The sequence below is a fragment of the Ambystoma mexicanum genome, chromosome 4q (genome assembly GCF_040938575.1).
Source record: "Ambystoma mexicanum isolate Mex_15411 chromosome 4q, UKY_AmexF1_1, whole genome shotgun sequence".
Taxonomy (NCBI): domain Eukaryota; kingdom Metazoa; phylum Chordata; class Amphibia; order Caudata; family Ambystomatidae; genus Ambystoma; species Ambystoma mexicanum.
Genome location: NC_090928.1, coordinates 1,090,009,233 through 1,090,029,809, shown reverse-complemented (window position 1 = coordinate 1,090,029,809; position 20,577 = coordinate 1,090,009,233). Strand labels below are relative to the sequence as shown.

General features: G+C 46.4%; 1 protein-coding gene across 4 annotated transcripts in view; it reads right to left on the bottom strand.

The window, feature by feature from the left end:
• Positions 1-20,577, bottom strand: part of LCLAT1 (lysocardiolipin acyltransferase 1) — a 1,406,982-nt gene that overhangs the window by 1,380,207 nt on the left and 6,198 nt on the right. Inside the window, exon 1 of one of the 4 annotated variants that reach the window (XM_069608661.1) lies at positions 6,113-6,316. The exons of the other annotated variants lie outside the window; for them this stretch is intronic. The gene's annotated coding sequence lies outside the window, so the exon portion shown is untranslated. Of the gene's footprint in view, positions 1-6,112; positions 6,317-20,577 lie in introns of those variants that run through there. 4 annotated transcript variants of the gene reach the window in all.

The window sequence follows — 20,577 nt, the reverse complement described above, 5'->3', positions numbered from 1 at the left end:
TTCAGTTGAGAGTAGAGAAAAGGGGGTTTGTGAGAGATAGTGTGTGTGTTTGAGGGAGAAAGTGAGAGACTATGTTCATGCTCATACCACAGACAACATGTACATTTGAAATGTTTTTACATGTAAGCCTTTAAAAATATTTCTCTGAGAAAGTTGCACCTCGTATCTGCAGAGTTTGGGAATACAAGACTTATAGAGCTACTATGGGTTTGGGGTGCAGACAAGTACAAAAGCAGCCATAGCACCAGCCAAAGATTTAAAAATAGCATTTCTAAATTGCTGATTTGGAGTAGCCTTTTTGGAAGAAGGCATCTACCGCACGATCTAGGAGAAATGGAGAGAAAAACGTACATTTTGTATTTCGTCACAAACTCTGGTATGGGTGACCTGCAGTCCTGCCTCTTGCAGATGGGCTATCTGGAATTCGCAGAACTTAGCCTTTTCCTACCAAAATGACGGTTTTCAATAAGTTAGTGAGAAAGCTGTTCCCCAGAGTTCACAGAGTGTGGGACTATCAAACATGCATACGTTTCATATGGATTTCTAGTCATCACAGGTACATTGCAAGCAAGCAACTTCAGAAAATCTTGCAGAAATCCCATTTCAGTGCCCACCTCCTTTGGAAGCTGCCATCAACCACATGGACCAACACCTTTTAAACGCATACAGTTTAAAATGTTTCACATCACATATAATTAACAGTGGGTGGCAAAAGTTTTAAGTGTCCATCCCATTGTACCAGGAGAATAACCTCAGGCTCCCTAGCCACCTGACACAGGTGGCAAAACCAACAGTTGGCCATTTAAAAGTGAATGAGGAACACATATGGGGAAGAGTGGTTAGGGATAAAGGATAATCTCGATCCTCCAAGAGCCACACCTGCTTGGCAGCTTGGGGAGGGATGTGAATGACTGATCGATGTTAGGTGGTGTGTGGTGTCTAACTGGAGTAAGCTATCAAATCACAGCAACACATAGCCCCATATAGCTAGAAAATATATACTGCGCTCACTCCCTTCCCATGCTGTGTAAAATGGGGGGAAAGGGTGTGCAACAAAGAAGGTGGATATGGAGAGATGGGACCAGATGTCAGTCCTTCTGTATATTATGATAACTGTCTGACACACCTTTGAGTATATTGCTCCAATGACATCATTGGGGGTGCGGAGCCCCCTACCCCATTTGTTTCTAACTGTATGAGAGTGGAAGCCTTGTGATAGGACTGCCTGACTACCTCTCTAATGTCCCATCCTGGTTCAGGTTCCACCCTTTCGCTATATAGATTTATTTGGGATTCCTGCAACTGCACCATGGACAAAGACTGATATGCAAATGAATATTCCTCCTTTGTGAAAAGTACAGTGAGCAAAACGTGATGGCTGTAGACTCTGAAAGTGGGGAAAAAACACAGAACAGGTTATCTTGTCATGTTCTTTCTAGAGAGGGGCGCCTGCTACCGTTTTTGTATTTTTGCAAGGAACTTGGGTTGGTCACCCTAAGTTACCCGGGGTAACCCAGACGTGGACCCCTTGCTCACTGTGGCACAGCTCCACCTCACTGATGAGGCCCAGCAAGGCTGAAACACGTGTCTGGGGTTGCTGTCGGTACTCTTTTTCAAAGGAGGTTTGCCTGTCATTTCGGTGCTGGTCTGCCCTTATTGGCGGGACAAAGACTGATATGCAAATGTATATTCCTCTTTTGTGAAAAGTACAGTGAGCAAAAAGCGATGGCTGCGGACTCTCAAAGTGGGGAAAAAACACAGAACAGGTTATCTTGTCATGTTCTTTCTAGAGAGGGGAGCCTGCTACCTTTTTTGTACCTTATAACTACAGACAGCGTCACTCATGAAGTCATACTATACAGTACAATTGCACCATGCCAATTGGTGGTCTGCTCCATATGGGATGCCAGACCATTGGTCCATCTGTATCTCCATCCACGTGGGTGCTGCTGGGCTCGTTATCCGTGGTGATGCTGGTTTAACACTAATTGGCTATTGTTATGCACTGTTATCTTACCATTGTTTGAAACACCTGGCAAACATGTCAATGGGCTGTAAAAAAGTTGAGGTCACACTAACTTGCATGCTTCAATCCTTCCGAGGCAGCTCAGCAACTCCCAAGGTCCTCTACTTTAGTGTTGTGCTATCATTTAGTCGCTACCCTGCACCTCGCTGCACAATTCACGTGACCCAATTCTGAAGGCGTGATAGCCTTGCCTTCCGATCTTGGTGATTAATCGAGGGGTGTAAAGGTTTTATGATCAGGTTTTATGGCCAGGATAAAAGCATTGCAAAACCCATTTCTCGTGCCAGGATCATTGGGGGCATAGGCCTTGCTATCTGTCTCGTGGGATGATACTGCCAAGAGGCACGCTGCTCCCTTCCCATGACCTTGCAGGATGCATTATTTCCTGTGTGCAACAGACTATTTGGTACAATGGAGGATTTTCATGGGCCGGGTGGGGGTGTTGTTCGCGCCAATACGAGGGACCTAATATTCAAGCACCTAATACTGTTCGCCACGCTTTGGCCTACATTCTGGAATGGCTGCCATTTGTTCAAAATGGCGTTCGCATTTCTGTCTCTTCTATGGCTTCTAGCACATGCACTACAGTGATCATTCACCCCCCACCCCTTTGTGTGCTCCCTCCTCCCCCCTTCTCCCTGGATCTGTCTTCTAACTTTTGTGTCTTATTTGGTATCGCCTAGTGTGGGTGGAATGACCCCGTCTCCTTCCCAACATTCCCCTTTTTCGTTACTTCTACAGTAACAAACTCCCCAATAGGTGTCCCCAGGGGCCCATTCATCAGCATTTCTACTGGATTTCTCTTCATCTAATCTTCTAGCTTCTAAATATGGGGGCGAGCCTGTAATTGTGACCCATACTTTGCACACATCCCGCAAGCTTTCTCCAGACAGGGCGTATTCTTCAGAGGTACACGTCATGTAAATGCAACCTCCATTCCCAGCTAAGTCAACCCAGTGTTCGGTGTAGATCTCAAGGTCGTGTGGGGGTTTGGTGAGAGTGCCAGAGGGATGTAAGGGGTGATAAATCTCAACCATACAGGTTTTCTTGGGGTCATCTGTCTGGATACCGCTTTCTGTGGTACCACAGGATACTTTGGGCGCTACCCCAATCGAGACCATCATCATTGCGCTATTTGGCACTGCTTTTGCACAACATCAGAGTCCCATATGGCATGTGCAAAAAAGGACCAAAATAAAAACGATGAGAGGTACCAGCATCTACACTATCGCCCCATCCAGGATGGAGCCCAAGAAAAAGCCAGATCAAACGAGTCCTCATTCTGTATGCCAGCTTCCTCCTTCATACGTACTTCCAAGTTGTGTACCGCCTCTATGATATGAGCCATTTTCAGCATCTTCGGGAAACATGAATGTGCTGCAAGAATCTCCCATTTTTTCACACTGCCTCCCTTCCACGGTAGTGATCATGTCCAGGATGTACCTATTCTACATCGGCATCAGTCTTAGGGCCTGGAATTCCGCTTTTATGAAGTTGAATCCTTGTTCGGTGTCGTTTGCGTGTTGTATTAGTTGCCAGCAACCATTTTGCTTTGGCCGCAGCTTGTACCCCGGACAGCAACAATGAGGCAAAAAAAGTCTCTGCTTTGCGGAAGAGCCGCTATTTGTCTATTATTTCACTGAGCAGGGTTGCGAGTCCTGGGACAGGCAGTTTGACCTCTTCTTCTTTTTTAGGGAGGATGCAAACCTGTGGTGTTGGCAAGGTGCTTTTCTTCTTCATGAGTTGGCAAGGGGGTAGGGCGACAAAAGCTTCTGTTGGCCACCTTGCAAGTGTACTTCTGGGATTACCAGAAGGGCTGAAGGCAGTGTGGCCAGCGACAATAGCCCCTCCATGATAGTGCGAGGTGCAAGTACGCTTGTTGGCCACACACCAGTAGTAATCCATCACTGCCGTGGTGCTTCCGTAAGATCAGGAACGACTAGAGTTTTGTTGCAATGTTCATTGGATCCTACAAGTATCGTTCCAGCGCTGTGAATGGAAAGTTCATAAGTTTCTTCTCTGTTCACTTTTACTAGTTTCTCCATTGCTTCAATCCATGTTAGTTATCTGATATGTTCAGTCCAGTATTGTGTACATGCAAAACAAGGGGGCGTTCTGGGAGTCCCTCTACCGGCACAAACTCAGCCCATTGACCTGTTCTGGGGTGGATGGCCCCCGGGAGAGTCTCAACCAAGTCTTTAGCTCACAGAGGAGAAATAGTCCTGCATATCAGTCTTTGTCCTGCCTAGGGGCAGTCCAGCACCGAAATTCTAGGCAATTCTCCTCTGAACAAGAGTACCAACAGCAAACCCAGACACATGTTTTGGCCTAATCGGGCCTCATCAGTGATGTGGAGCTTTGCCTCTCTAAGAACAGTGAGCAAGGGGTCCACGTCTGGATTCCCCTGGTGCATCGTTCCAGCGCTGTGAATGGAAAGTTCATAAGTTTCTTCTCTGTTCACTTTTACTAGTTTCTCCATTGCTTCAATCCATGTTAGTTATCTGATATGTTCAGTCCAGTATTGTGTACATGCAAAACAAGGGGGCGTTCTGGGAGTCCCTCTACCGGCACAAACACAGCCATTGACCTTCTTGGGCGGATGGCCCCCAGGAGAGGCTCAACTGTACATGCATCTTCCACCCTTGCCAGAACCCCTTCTTAGTATCCCATGAGGCCCTCTGCCATGCAGCTCACTGTTGTTTCTTGCCATTTGTTATTCAAGTATTTTAGTCCTTCTATTATCAAAAAGCGTATATTTAGGCATTGATTGCTTTTTGCATTGTTACATTTCAGGCTATCTGCACCCACCACTTGAGTCTTACACTGTGTGCTTGGAAAGTGCCTCTGGGCCTACACAGCGCAAGATGTACTAGGCACTGTGCCTCTAGAATTGGTATTTCCTGTGGCAATAGGACCTTGGGTGCCCCTGACGCATGCAGTATCAATGAACACAAATAAATTCCATCGACTCCATTTCTTCCCACCACACTCATATCAGTGTACCAACTGTTAGACAGTTCAGGGTGAACTACATCTTCTATAGCATCTAAACCAAGTCCACTATATGCATAATATTTTTGCCTACGAGCTTGTCTTTTTGTACGTATGGGTATCCCTGTATATCCATTTATAATTGTGGTTGCATTACTAAAAATCAGCAGGGTTGGTAAATTTGGAAAACAATAAGGATCTAGCAATATATTCTAATATTCCAGCTGGAGAGGGTGGGGTGTTACCAATTTGGGGCATGGGGTTGACAATACATACTTCTTTACGTTTGTGAAATGTTTCGTTTTGTCTGATTCTATATGTGAAACACTACTGACAGTTAGGTTATGATGAATCTTATAGGCAAAATGTATGTGTGAGAGAGAGAGAGAGAGAGAGAGAGAGAGAGAGAGAGAGAGAGAGAGAGAGAGAGAGAGAGAGAGAGAGAGAGAGAGAGAGAGAGAGAGAGAGAGAGAGAGAGAGAGAGAGAGAAGGCACGGGCATGTGCCCTTTTTACCTTCCACCTCTTTTTTAAATTTGCTAAATTTGACAGCAGAGTGTGATCAGTATTTCAGGTAATTCTTGAACAGGTCCGCTTCCCACTCCACACTCATACTTTCCCTTGTACATGAAGGAAGGATTCAATCATGCCGCAACGTATCTGTTCACTCCCTACACTCTCTTTCGTTATGCTCATTACTGTTATAAAATTGTATAAGTCATTAATTTTCTCGCGTCACCAGGACGACATCAGGATTATTTTCTATAGTTTCGCAGTCCATGGGTCTGGAAATAAAACACAGAGGAAGTCGGCTATTATTTAATCACGTTTTTTTTTAAAGGGACATGGGCTGTAGTGTATAGTCCTGCTAAGGGTTGCTTGCCCTTCCATTAATCACCCTCTTGGGTTCACGAGGGCTGATGATGTTGATATGGTTATGCAATAGTTATGTGACAAGTTTTCATGTGAAATGACAATGACTGTTCAGCAGTTCTGTATGATATGTTTTATCAACTTAATCAAAATCATTAAACTTAAAAAAATTAAAAAAAATTAGACCAGGATAGAAACCAATATAACAAACGCATAAAACAGACCTTATAGCTTTCCAAGCTTTCCAGCGATTGGTGCTGCAGCCCGCTTGCAGTAGATCACATGGAGCCACGTGTGCGCCCCTGTACCTTAACAGCAGAGTTTGAGAGCAACAAAAACGTGATGTGGCTCATTCCAGCATGCAGCCAAAGCCGACTTCATCTGGTGTATCGTCAACAGTACAAAATCACCTGGCTGCAGAAAGTGGTATCGTACTGCAGAACTGCCTTGACCTGGTTATGAATAAAACGAACAGAAGAAATGAAGAACTTCAATACCCCAATAGTTTGCCATCAGTTAAGTGCAGACTGACAGATCTTAGTGGTGGAGATGAAGGGAGCCTCATGGGCCACCCTTATTTCGTAAGGGCTGAGCCCTGGTTGATTTTTTTTATAATTATTGTGGTATTTATTGAGCGCGGGACTAGATTTGAGAAGCAATGGAGCACTTCATATACGTATACAACAGTACAGATGCACAATGGAGCATTTTCCAGAGGTAACAACAGAACAGGTATACAACAGGGGTAGGATACAGAGGGAACAGAGGAGGGGTACAGCTGTACAGGGTAGCAGGGAGGAGAGAGGCGGATGGCATCTGGCGAGTTAGGTTGCACAGTGGGTGGGGTGATGGCTTAGGTGTTGAGGAGAGATTCCTTGAAGAGGTGGGTCTTGGGTCCTTCTGAATTGTAAGAGCAGGGGCCAAGTCCGATGCAGACAGGGAGGAGGTTCTATAATCTTGGGGCGTAGGCAGAGAAAGCTTGTTTTCTGGTCCTTTCCTTTTTGCAGTTGTGGATTTCAAGTCTGCATGTGTCCTGGTTCTGGTGGTACGCGGTCTGCCGGAGATGCAGAGTTTCTATGCAAGGTAGCTGGGTGACATGAGGGCGACTCCTTATAGATGTTGCAGCAAAACTTGAAAGTGATTTGTGAATGCAGTGGGAGCAGTGCAGGTCGATGAGGGCCGGGGTGATGTGGTCATATCTGTGTAAGCATGCAGCCGTGTGTAGGAGACTTCTCAGTGGTACAAAGGATGTTGACAGGAAGCCTTCGAGGAGGGCATTGCCCACATCCAGGTGGAATAGGACCAGTGCTTGAACAGTGCATCTAAAGCTGTCCCGGGGGAGGAAGGGCTTGACCTTCCGCAGAAGTGAGAGCTGGTACCAAGCTGTCCAAGTTTTCTTAGCCATGTGTGCCTTGAAGGAGAAGTGTTTACCGATGTTGAACCCGAGGGACTTGGGGCAGAAGGTGAGCTCGGTGGGAGGCCCTCGGGGTTCCTCGTTGATAGCCAGGTCTGTATGTCTGGGTGTTCAGTCTGTATGTCTGGGTGTTCGGTGTCGTGAGTAGTGAGAATTGGGTCTCGGAGGGGTTGAGCTACAAGGATGCACTGGGCGTTCAAGACTGCATCAGCGAGTCTCAAGTTTTGAGCCGGTGGATGTCCTTGATGAAGTCGATCTTGAGGTAAAGCGATGTTGTTGGCATATTGGTGGATGTTGTGTGTGGCTAGGAGGGATCCCTGCGTTTCCATGCATAGATTGAAGATCACTGGGGAGATGATGGAACAATGCGGGGCTCCATAGGCGACAGGTAGAATTAGGGATCTAGGAGTCTCCCCCCCACCTCTGCTAATCTCACAGTTGCTCGATTGGTGTCCAGGGCCCTTATGCATCCTCTGGGCCCTGACCCACCCCCACACCAAAATCGCCCCCACCTTCTGTCCATCTTCAGCGCTTGCCTCGGCACACACTCCACCCTGGAGGCTTACAGTTACCATACATTGCACTTCACCTGTTGCTCACCCATGAGCACCCCAGCACCTACACCATTCCCCCGCCCTTCTGCACTTGCACGTTCTGAACACTCTCAAGCCATAATCGGTTCGTCTTTACCCTCCGTCCCCTGCTGTATTTATATTTTTTATGTACTTGAATGTTTCTCATCCGCTTGTCCCCTTCCTGTTGCCCTGTGGGTGCTCTAAAACAGAATTTAGTTACTGTATAAGCGCCTAACAAGCGAACAATAAATAAATAAAATCTGAAAAAACTGCTGGTGGTGGGTGAGGTAGGACTTGAACCAGCGTAGGACAAGGTTGCTGATCCCCATGCATCGATGTAGGGTGTCCATGAGCGCCACCTGGTGTACTGTGTCAAAAGCATCCAAGAGGTCGAGTAGAACAAGGAGGCAGGGGTGGAAGTTGTCAAGGATGTTGAGGGCGTTGCCGACCCCCTGTATGGTTGCCGTCTCAGTGCTGCATCTGGGTCTGAACCCAGATTGGTAGGTTTGGAGGAGATTGTTAGTGTCGATGTGTTGCTGCAGTTGCACGGCTACTGCTTTCCTGATCGTACATAGGAAGGTGTGAGAAACTTGAAGGTGTCTTACTCACTAATCCACAGGGACCTGTCATCCAGTTGGGCAGGACACGGCCATCACTATTGGATCCATTTCCTGGGGGTGGACCAGTGCGGGAGGATCAACTGGATGAGTGGTTCTCTGAGAGTAAAAGTGGGACGAAGGGTGAGATGCGGTACCCCTTTCCCTATAACATCTTTTCCCCATCCTACCCTGTAGGATATTCAGAAGCTCTGCTCCCTCCCATCCTCTTTCCAACATGAACACTTTCCTACACCGTGACGGACAATGGACTGACACCTGAGCCGTTTACGTGACAATAACTACGCACATCTGACGGTCCTTTCCCTTCACTACAGGGATAAAAGTCAGAGCACAAAAGCGCACTTTGAGCAAGGCTGAACACATGACGATACAGCTACACCGAACTGGCAGTTCAAACGGAGGAGAAAGGTGGCGAGACCTGAAGAGACGACGAGGAGGGAGTTGCCCTTGCCCTTTTCAACTCAGACCTGCAAAGCCTCCGAAAGGAAATTCATGAGACTGAAGGTCCAGCTGGCCTGTGGTGTCACAGGTGTCAACGGCACACAGGGCCTTCCCACTCTGATCACCAAAGCGGGAAGAAGCACTTGCCGCCATGGTGCCATCCTTGACTCCTGAGACAAGAAACTCCAACAGTTCAGCACAGCCAGTGAGTCAGAGAAGACTGATAGTAATCCAACTGTGCTGGACCCAAGGTTGCAGGCGGCAACCTTGTTGAACAAAGAACTTGTATAATTGAACCTTAAAGATTTATCAGAAAAAGGTTCAGAAGCAGAGGGGTACTGCGTCGCCGGGAAGCTCATTCGAAGGGCTCAGACTGAAGCCTTTTTCGGGTTATGTTGTTTTGTTGAAGCTACGAGAGCCCAGAGGCAGTAGGAGAGGCCAGTGAAAAGTGCCAAAGTGGTCCTATGAGGATCGAGCAAAATCCCTCATGTACTCTAAAGTCTTCGACAAATTGGAGAAAAGTGATTAATATGTGAAGCCTGACTGGGGGCTAGGAAAAAGCCTGACTGTGGGCTTGAGAAAAGCCTGACTGGGACTTAAGAGAACCCTGACTGGGGGCTGGAAAAACCAAGGAAAGTGAATCCCTGCATAGTGTTAGAACACCTATGAACATTGTGAACCCGGCTGAGGGAAGTCCACAATGCATAATTGGTTAAGAGGTCATTGAGACTGTTGAAGAATACGTTTTTGAGTGAAATGCCATAGTGAACCCGATTGAGGCAGCTAACGTAACAAGAAGGATCAGAGCCCGACTAAGGGGGGATCCAAGGGGCGAGGAGCAACCGTCCAACGTGACAGATTATGAAAGACATTTTTTTAAGTTTGTTATTTTAATACAGCCAGCCTTCTAAGGGAAGAGACTTTTGTAGGCAAGAGACTTGGCCACTGAAGGTCCCGGCATCGTTGAAAGGAACTGTAACCTCGCGATGGCGAGGCCCAGGAGTGTGCTGTGCTCAAAGGTCCTGCCTAGTCCCCTGCCAAAAACATGGGTAAGGAAGACCCAACCATACCATCCTGACTTATTTGGTGAACACGTTTTTCTTTTCTCGAGAACATTATCCCACACTACTTTGTAACTTAGTTGTAAGGATTGGTAATAGTTTATTTTTTTGTATTGGCCCTTTTTATTTGACATGATGCCACTAGGACTGCCTTATTATTATTGGATGGTCGTAGCTTGTCCCATCTTAGATTTAGGTTTAGATTAGGTGTTTTTCTCGCCCATTACACAATTTAATAAACACCCTAGAACGGTGACCACTTGTGTCTGTCTTTGCTGTTGCCACCATGAATTCCTTACAAGGGAAAGAGGGGGGTTGGGTGATAGTTACCCGGGTTGTCGGGATCCAGCGTGGGTTTCTTTAGTAGAGGGAGTATTTGTCCTGCCTTTAAGGTCAATGGGAAGGTGCCTTCAGTTAGGAGGCAGCTGTGGATGATCTCCAGGTAGGGAAGGAGCACTTCTGTGGGAAATGTCTTAAGGATGGATGCTGGGAGGATGTCGCCTGTATATGATATGGCTTTGAGGGTGGCCAGGGTTTCTACCAATTCCTCTGTAGAGTGTGTCTTGAATGTTGTCCAGGGTGTGGAGGTTTTGCGAGGAGCGACATGAGGTGGGCCTGTAGATGCAGAGCTGGTGTCTATGTGCAGACGAATCTTGCTAATTTTGTGGATGAAGAAGGTGTCGATGGTTGTGGATTTTCTTTTCGATGGAGTGTAGTGTGGCAGGGTAGGGTAGGGTAGTGGGTTGCAGTGCTTGATCGCATTGAAGACGGCTCTGCTTTTGTTGCCTGCTTCTGCTATGGTTTCCTGATAGTAGGAGGCCTTGGCTGTGTTGAATATATATCTGCGGTTTGCTCTGCATCCCTTGAGGAGCACCAGGTCAGATGCCGTCCTGAGCAGCGCCAGGTTTTCTATCGTTTCCTGATGACTCTTTTGCTGAGGTTGAGTTCTTGCTTGTACCAGGGTTCAGAGGATTTCGGTTTGTAGGTGCATTGTTTCAGATGCACATGCTGATCAATGGCAGCTGAGAGGTTGGCATTGAAGGCTTCCAGTAGAGAGTCACAGTTCAGTTGGGGGTGTTCAGTTGGTCCATTTGCGGTAGAGGTTGGCATGGTCTTCTGTGAGGGCTTCCACCTGGAATTTCTTGTTTGTCTTCCAGAAGTGCTTTGCATACTGAACAAAACAAGGGGAAGGGTGTCAGGCCTCTTTAACCCAGTCTATTGACATACCTTTACAAATTTATTTTTGATTACACCATTCATTCTCTCTACCACCCTTTCAGACTGAAGATAGTGTGGGGAATGTAACAAATATTGCACAGAGCTGTCAGGAGTGTTTTCACCACTTAATTTACAAAATGCGACCCCTGGTGAGTGTTCATGGTAACAGATACACTAAACCTGGGCACAAACTCTTGGACGAATATCTTAACCACTGTTACAGCATAAGCCTTTTGACAGGGGTACACCTCAACTCACCCAGGAAAACACATTCAGAATCACAAGGAGATATTGTCAATTAGTGTAACACGCAAGATGAAGAAAGTCAATCTGAAGACCTACAAAAGAGTCATAAGGGGAAGGGTGTCCCATTGGGTGGCAGGAATGGTTTTTCCCAGATTATTCCAGAGGTAGATGATGCAACACTTACAATACTATAGATACATTGTGGAGAACTCCGGGGTGAACCAGGACTTCTTAAATGGCAATAATTATTTCCTTTCCTACCTGAGCTGGGCCATAGTACACCCTGACAAGGTCTGATAATAACATTTTCGGTCCCACTAACCAGCCTTGGTTATCTCTGCACAGAGAATCTTTGTGTAATCGACAGAACTTTCTGCTCCAGCTATCTTTTTCACTGGAGGAGACATTTTCTTGCACTTGTCCCAATTCTTCCTGGGTGTTAAATGGGAAGGGGTCGGAACAGAACTTAACAGGGTTAACGTATTCATCCTCCGAATCAGAAACAGAGACCCATTTTGCTGGCCTGTCTGCAAAGTCATTGTCACAGCTAATGTAGTCATCTAAAGGCTGATGAGGCACATTTGACTATGCATATGTTTTCAGGAAGCATAATGGCATCTAGGAGTGCCTTTGCATACCAGCTGTTCCTAACGGGGGATCCTGTCAAGGTCAAGAATCCCATCCGTTTCCAGAGTTGACCAAACTCTTGGGCTCCCCCCAAGGTATACATCGTGTATTAATGTTACCAGACTGTTGAGCAGCTAGTCTGTATGCCCTAGTGAGTACCATCAGCTCTGATCTATGTGGAAGTAACTTCCCACTCTCCATCACCTCCCCAGCCTCACATACTGTATATACTGCAAACAAATTCCTATTTTGCTCTTGATAACAAGATGCATCCATGAAGTTAATCAGATCTGCCTCGGGGAGCGAAACATCGGTTGAAAATCTGTTTGGGGTGTCAATAAGAAATCTGTAGTAGTAACATAATTGTGGGGTTGGGTCTCATGCGGTTCGTCATCCTGGCAAGTGGAGAGCAGAGATGCTAGGTTCACTGGAGGAGAATTTCATATTTGCTAGCCCAAGATACAGACATATGCTGGGTTTTCGTTTTGAGCAAGAGAGAAACAACTGAGTGAGAGAATGCAATGTCTAAGAGAGATCCCAACACAATATTCTCACATTGTTCCATTGAAAGGTCAGCTGCCGCAAATGATCACAGGCAAGGCAGCATTCCAGCAGCAACTGGGTCTAATTCTTCACTATAAAAAGTCAAAGGCTTATGGTGAATGCCAAAACAAAAGCAGTGCTCTTGTGACAGTACAATTATATCTAACTGTTCTTTTAGAACGTGTTTAATACCAGCGCGTGGTTTCTAATTGCAGGATCCAGATTCGGACCTGTGTTGTGCTGCGTTGTCTTGCTTCTAAGATGAATACGTTGCCACCAAGCTATGCTTCCTTCCCAAAGGAATAGTGTAAATCCGTTCTTGTAATCTGGGAGAATCAATGCAGAAGCACTCGATAAACTGTTCATTTCTTTATAAAAGAGCTTCCTCAGCTACTAGAGTCCACTGCAGTGCCTCTACAGTATTAACATGGGTGTACTGCTATAGGGGCATAGCAATCTCTGCATATCTTAGAATCCACTACTGGCAATACCCTACCATGCCTAAAATGCTTTTCTGAGTGGCAGTTTGGGGCTTTGGGGTCTTGCAAACTGCCTTCTTCCGGGAGGCAACTATCAATTGTGGATCCTCCGTAACATCATAACCCATGTACTGTACTCTTTGCCAGCGCATTCGTAATTTCTATTCATATGTCTTAGGGCCTTTATCTGCTAGTGCAGTCAGCAATACTTGTGTGTCCTGCTTGCATATCTCATAAGATGGTGAAGCTATCAGTAGGTCTTCCACTTACTGAACCAAGCCAGACTTACCAAGGCCTATGTCATGCAACTCTTTTTTCAATTTCTGGGAGAAGAGGGCAGGTGACTCAGTGCGCCCCTGGGGCAACCTGGTCTAGGTGTACTGGTTTCCTCTGCATGAAAATGCAAACAAATATGGACTATACTTATGTGGGATGCAGGAAAATGCAAGGCACAAATCCACTACTGTAAAGTGGGTAGCTTTGGGAGCGATACATGACGGTATTGTAAACAGGTTTGGCACAACTGAAAATTAAGGTACTACCACCACATTAACAGCTCTAAGGTCTTCGAAAAAACAGAATGTTGGTTTCCCTGGCTTTTTCACAGACAATATTGGGGTGTTGCATTGGCTAGTAATTGGGACGATTATACCTTGATTCAGAAGTGACTTAATTTTTGGGGAGGTTGATGCTTTTCCTGCTTCAATGGGTACTGCCGAATGCGTGACAGCTTCCTAAAAGGTTCTGCATTTGTCCTAACAGGTTTGGCAGTGTGAGTATATCCTACCTTATTGTGATGTGTTCACCACAGAGAAGCTGTCAGAGTTAACTAATGCTTTCAAATCATTGGACCACTCTCCTTTCATTCAGGAATCCTTTTCTGGGGTGAAATATAAAGCACACTTCAGTTTGAATAAAAGGTCTCAGCCCAACACATTGACTGGGACTGAGGGGTTTTGGAGGATTGCATTTGTGTCAGAATAGTTTCTAACGCGAGAGGTTTGGTTACTGAATGCATAACTGGCGTGTTGGGTATCCCTACTGACTTCTGTGAGAAACCTGAAGGCATCCTCACACCTATTCCCCTTGAATCCTCTTCTCAGGTGGCCAGGGAAAGCCCATCTTTCTTGGATCCTGATTCTGGGGGTGGCAATGCGAAGGAGTATCAGCTGGGTGGAGGGTTCTTGGGGATTTGGGAGAGGGTGTCTGCAGCTGAGACATGGTACCCACTTTCCCTTGTGAAAGCAAACCTTATCCTCTCCCTACCTTTATAAGTTGTTGCCAACCACTTACTTATATTTCCCCTCAGTCATGCCACTCGAGTACTGGGACGGAGAAGAGGACTGGGAACTATTGTGAGGGTTAGGCAGGTCCAGAGAACACAAATAATTGTAGTCAGGCAATTGCACACAAGAATACGCACCTGCAACCTGTTAATCATCTACATGTGCATAAAAGGTGGAGGCGACTGAAGGGAAAGAGATCAGCAGGACGGACGCCGGGCTGGGACAAACAAGCCTAAGAGGGTTGAGGTCCTCCAAGAGAAGGTGGTGCCGAGGAGTGTCCTGCCTGGAGGCCAGGAAGCTGGCCGGTGCTGTCGGAAGTTGTGACAGCGGGGCCCAAGCAGGTTGTTCAAGGAACAAGGCGGGCAGAGTCCTTTCTGTATGGTGCCCACAGCCGCAACTGTGGGGCACCGAGGACTCGCAGGTGCTGCGAGACAGGGCAGAATCCGCGAGGGAGAGGTGGAGCTACCGGCAATCCACAGCAGGATTCGTAGCAGGCAAGCGTTTCTCACAGACCCACAGAAAAGTGTACACGGAGCCGAGAGAGATAGAGATAGAGAGAGAGAGAGAGAGAGAGAGAGAGAGAGAGAGAGAGAGAGAGAGAGAACAAGAGAACGAGAGAGAACGAGAACACCACCCAGAGGAGCCGCCAAGGACCGGTGAGTGAAATAGAGGAATCACTTGTACCAGGGCGCTCCTGGGGCTACTGCAAGGCATATGGTGATGTCGACTGTAAGGAACATGTATACGCAAGTGACTGAATTCGAAGTAAGGGGTTTTGGAATACTATGAACAAAACGCTGAACTTTAAAGTGAAGATGCCTAAATAAGAAGCATGTATCATTGACTATCGAAGTAAAGAAATGCTTTGCAAATATTATTGAATACTGAGCTGAAGGAAAGCTTTGAGAAACCCATGAATGAAATGGAAACAGGTGCGAGACATGCGATGATCATTTTAAAACTCTTGAAAGTTTGCTGGGGTTTTTTTAGTGTCAACTGCTTCGGCCCTGCGCCCAGTTAAACTTGTAGTATATCTGTGTCACGTGTTTGTGAAAGGATTCGGAGGACTAAAATCCTCACCTCTGCTTTCAATTGTAAAAATGTATTACTTTCACAGAAAAACTGTGCCACATCTGTTACTTTGTTACAAAGTCTTTATGTGTCAATGACAATTGGTTGCATCTCCCAGAGGAGAAAAAAGCCCTTTTCATTACACGTGTTTCAGCACTTCATGTGCCTTTCTCAAATCAGAGCAATTCACATATGTGTCATTTCTTCCTTGTTAACGGTTTCTCATATTTCAAACATTTTTTGGGTTCAAATCTCAGCTCTAAAGTCTCGAATTCATCTCCTCACGTCGGATTCCTGAAAGGAAGAAATGACACATATGTGAATTGCCCCGATTTCAGAAAGGCACATGAAGTGCTGAAACATGTGTAATCAAAAGGGCTTTTTTCTCCTCTGGGAGATGCAACCAATTGTCATCGACACAAAGACTTTGTAACAAAGTAACAGGTGTGGTGCGGTTTTTCTGTGAAAATGATCATTTTTAAGGCAAAGGATGAAATGTTATGACTAAGATGAAAAGCAAGTGATAACATTTATGAAGTTTGTGAAACCAACGCGGTGGAAGAGAGTGAGCACCACAAAGTGAGTTGTGTGGAAGAACACACTATGTCAAAGTCAAGAGACTTGCAAGGAGAATCCAGAGCAAACTCAAGCACAGACGTGACGAGAAACATGTGTGGGCAACAAACCTAGTGTTATCGGTTGCGTGACCTGTAGTGGGTGGAGCGTGTGGTCCGACAACTGCGCCTAGACCGATAGTACCCAATCTGGAAAAGTCAAGGAAATTCCAGATAAAGAATTTTCATTGGTAATTAAGATTGCTGAAGTGAATGCAAAAGATAGCAATCTGTATCTACTGAACCTGAATAAAAGTGACCTGGAACTGATCGTGAGAATTAAGAGACTTGAACTGATTGTACATTGGCAAGCTGGAAGACGTGTAGAGGGAATCCTGAGGTCCTTTTGGAATTGTGGTGTAGCCTTGGGGAAGGGAGCTCTGAGGCCCATTTTGGAGCTGGGACGTCTACTTGGGGAAAGGAATCCCAAGGCTTTGTGGATGTCATGGCCACAGGCCCGAGAACACAAAAACCACACCATCTACTGATGGGGGCAATGGGTCACTTGACTCACGTATGTCCTTTTGGGACCCATAAACACAGGGGCTCTGGCTGGACTTTGGGTCATATAGAGATGTGAGCAGGAACACTTTATTTCCGTGCAGGAGTGCTTTTATTTTACAAGAACTTTCCAGGAGCTGAAAGCTTTTATTCCAGAGCACATCCTCATGTGCTGACTCATCGGGTGTGGCTCCCTAGGCCTGGTCTTCATGTGCTGACTCATCGGGTGTGGCAGGCAGGCTGAACCTGGTGGGCGTGGCTTCAGAAGCTCAGCTATATAAGCTGCTCCATCCTTAATGCCGGTGCTTCGTGTTACTGTGCACTCGCGTGCAACGTGACACTCACTGCCGCTTGGACCAGTTTACTTATCTTTGAACCCAGGCGTTCTCCTGCATACTCACCTCCAGGAAACCGGTGCTTCATCGCTTCATCTACAGACTCATCTCCTGACATCCAGTGATCTAGATCCCGACGCCGCAGCACCACACTCCGCATCCACAAACTCGGATCCTGTGAAGAAGAAGAAAGACAAGGTTAGAACATCCATCCTAGGGCTGCGCCGCATTTGAAACCCACGCATCCCCTAGTTAACTACTTACCAGCTACTGTACCGCTGCAGCTTTGTTCCTCATTCCCTCCGGCTGCCGCCTCGAGCTCTGCAGCTTATGCCGGCCCGGCAACATCAGCTGCAAGGGAAGAAAGCAAAAGAGCAAACATCAACAGTGGAACAGACAGCAAAACAAGACAACGAACTTTACAATACAACAGACGAGGAAAGACAAAGGCAAACAGGAACACTTACCTGAATTATAGTGGCTTAGTCGCAGCAGGAATGGACTAACATGAACAAGGGACCAGTGAAGGAACTTGGTCCAGATCACACAAGCGCCCCTGCCAGAAGCAACAGGGCGGAGGGCTCACCAGAACTAATCAACAGGTGAGCTTTCCAGGGAAAGCGTATCCCACGTGTACCACGGTTTGGGAGAAGGGGCCTGGAAGGGGGATCAGGCACACAAGCTGGCATACTCACGCCCCCTATTCTCCACGCAGGAGCAGTCCCGAGCAGCATCACCTATTACCACCAGTCACCACATAAGCGCAGAGGGCGAAGTCGGACGAGAGTGACCTCACCCCCGCGAGGGCTGCAACCATGCCCCAATGCCTCCGCAGAGACCAGGTGAGCATAACAGTGGAACTGCCTTGAACTTGGGGAAGGCGGCTGGAGAGTAAGCCTAGAGCTAGAAGAAGCTCAGAACTTTATATGGAACATTATTACAATTGTTGCTGACATCCCTACAAATTGTATAGTAGTTGTGAGGGAAAGTATAGGTTTTGGACACAGACAGACCTTTGTTGAACTTACTGACTCAGACAAACCTTAGTTTCTTTAGGCAGGGAAATCCCACCTTAGCATAGGGCAAGTTAGGCCTTACACCATCCTGACATTTAAGTTAATAAATACATTTTGTTTGAATTTTGAATCTGTTGTCTGTGTCTTGCTTAATGGTGCCACAGTGTCAGCAGACACTGGCACGTTTATTTATTTTATTCATGTGTTTATATAGCACTGCAGCCTGCGGGCATCAGACCGCATTACATATAGACAAAGCATGCAATAGACTCAGGATAACATAAAGGTATCAGTATCTCAATATGTGATTTATGTAGGATAGCTACTCTATTTAAAGAGCAGAGTCTTGAGATTCTTTCTGAAGGATAGGTAGTTTGTTTCTGATCTTAATGTCAATGGTAGTTTGTTCCATTTTGTAATTGCATTAGTCAGGAAGGCCCTACCCAGTCCTTTTGACTTTTTTGGCTGGCATAGTTTGTAGAAGGCCTTTTGTTGATCTCAAATTGCAGCCTGTTTCACCATTTGTGAAGGTGTCAATATGCAAAGCCATACATCTGTGAAGGAGTCAATATGCAAAGTCAATTTGCTGGACCAGTGTCTATCAGGCAAGGCACAGATATTCCTCCTGCATTACATTGCATTGCACAGGTGGGCTGCCCTAGTCTATCTGTATGAAGGGATTAATTGTGACCTCACCCTCCTTATGCAGTCAGAGCAGACCTTGGTCAATCTGGGGAATGAGAGGGGGTTTTGGGGCATAGGCAGGGACATTGGAAGAGGATGCTGTCTGATTTATGTCACGGAAGGGGACATTGTTGCCTGCAGGGGGAAGTTGTGTGGTGTTCTGCACCCAATTTCATCTGAAATAGGGTTGTTGTGGTCTATATAGGCACTTGTTCTTTCAATGTCCCACCTAATGGGTTTGTCTGTACTCCCAGTGGTCCTGCTGCCTACATTGTCGTTGCTGAACCTGCTGACCACACTGTCTGCCAGTTCCGCTGACCTGGGTAGTCACCCACCTGCTTGTTATGTCCCATTTGTGCTGAAGGCAGGTCGCCTGCTCCTACCCAATCTTGGCTTTTCCCTCCTATCAGAGTAGCATTTTGTACAGTCTGCATTTGTTCCTATATGTTATGCATTCAGGGGGACATTAGCTTATTCTCAAAGATCTCTTTCTTTAATTCCTCACAAGTTGCACAATGGTTTGCCACCACCGCTAGCTCTTTACTACAAGTATTTGGTAAGGGTTAAATCTGCCACCCGATGTACACATTCTTTAGATGTTCATGCACCTTGGGTAGCAGAACGGCTACAAAAGAATTGGCTATAGCTTCCTCTGCTGCAACATCTGGCTTGGTGACACCCACGTGTTGAGAGAACACTACCTTTAGTCGGTTCAAGTGATCTGCAGGTGATTCTCCCTTGTTTTGCTTACAGATGCCTAGCTTTGTCTTATGGTGGAAATATCAGGTATTGCAATATTTATTATTTTCCTATCCTGGGTAAGGGCATCCCCCATTACTGGGACTTGATTTGTCCATGTAGCACATTCTGTAAGTCACGGTCTCACATGAGGCGGCATGAGCTGGTTCACGCCCACCTTAACACGATTCTAGCATTGTACTGCTGTGAGCAGCCTTTCTATGAACCTTTGCAGTTCCACTCTGATATCTGAGAAATATTTAGCCAGGCTTTGCAAGTCAACTGGTTATAATGGGACATTTACTGTAACGAGGTGGGGCTGTTGTCCTTCCCCCTCATGCCCTGCCACATCTGTCTAAGGCGTGCTTGGAGGTCAGTAGAGTCCCTTCCATATGGCCTGCCTCCCTGTATCACAGACAAAATGAAAGAGTGAGGTGCATCGAGCAACAAGAGCCACCCAGAGGGAATCACTGTGCTGGGTCCGGGCAACGCTAGTGCAAAGGGTTCAGCAGGTTGTGGCTGTACAGCAGCGGGGGCGGCTGGAGAGCTCCCAGCACTTACACTAACTGCCCCATTGGCTTTGCCTGTCCTCGCTGCTGCGCGTACAGTGGAAAAGACGTCTATAATGTCTTCTGCAGTCTCTTTATTATTATTTTCCTGCTTGGTCTTCCCTTCAATAATCTGGTGGCAACCCTCTGGCTCTTAGATATTTTATATGGCCAATTAGCCTGTCATTAACCACTCTCAGTCCTTTGTTCTTACAGTCATTGTGTCCAGCTGTTGCTTTCTCCAACCAAGTTGACAATGCCCACCATTGGTTGGGGCTTGTTTGGCCCTTCCGTTCTTCTAAGGCTCGTCTTAGCACTCCAATTTTTCCAAGTTAAATGTTCCTTCGATGGGGAACAGAGTGTGCTTATTCTGTTGTGTCAGATAGGGCCAAGAGTCTAAGAAGTCAAAAAGTAGTACTTTAAAGTTAGAAAACATGAACTGTGTTGTAGAGCCCTTAGGTGGGCCTTCCAACTGTATTGACTGCCCTTTGCCCATTGTCTGTACATACTTTTTTATTACCAAGTGCCCAGCGTTCACTCGTCCCTGTACTACTCACTTATTGACTTTACTCATTCACAGGCCCGCGAATGGACAGGGGTTTACTAGAGAATCTGCGAAGTGGTCTTGAAAGGGCTTAAAAGAGCTATGAGGCTTCAGACTACAAATATCTA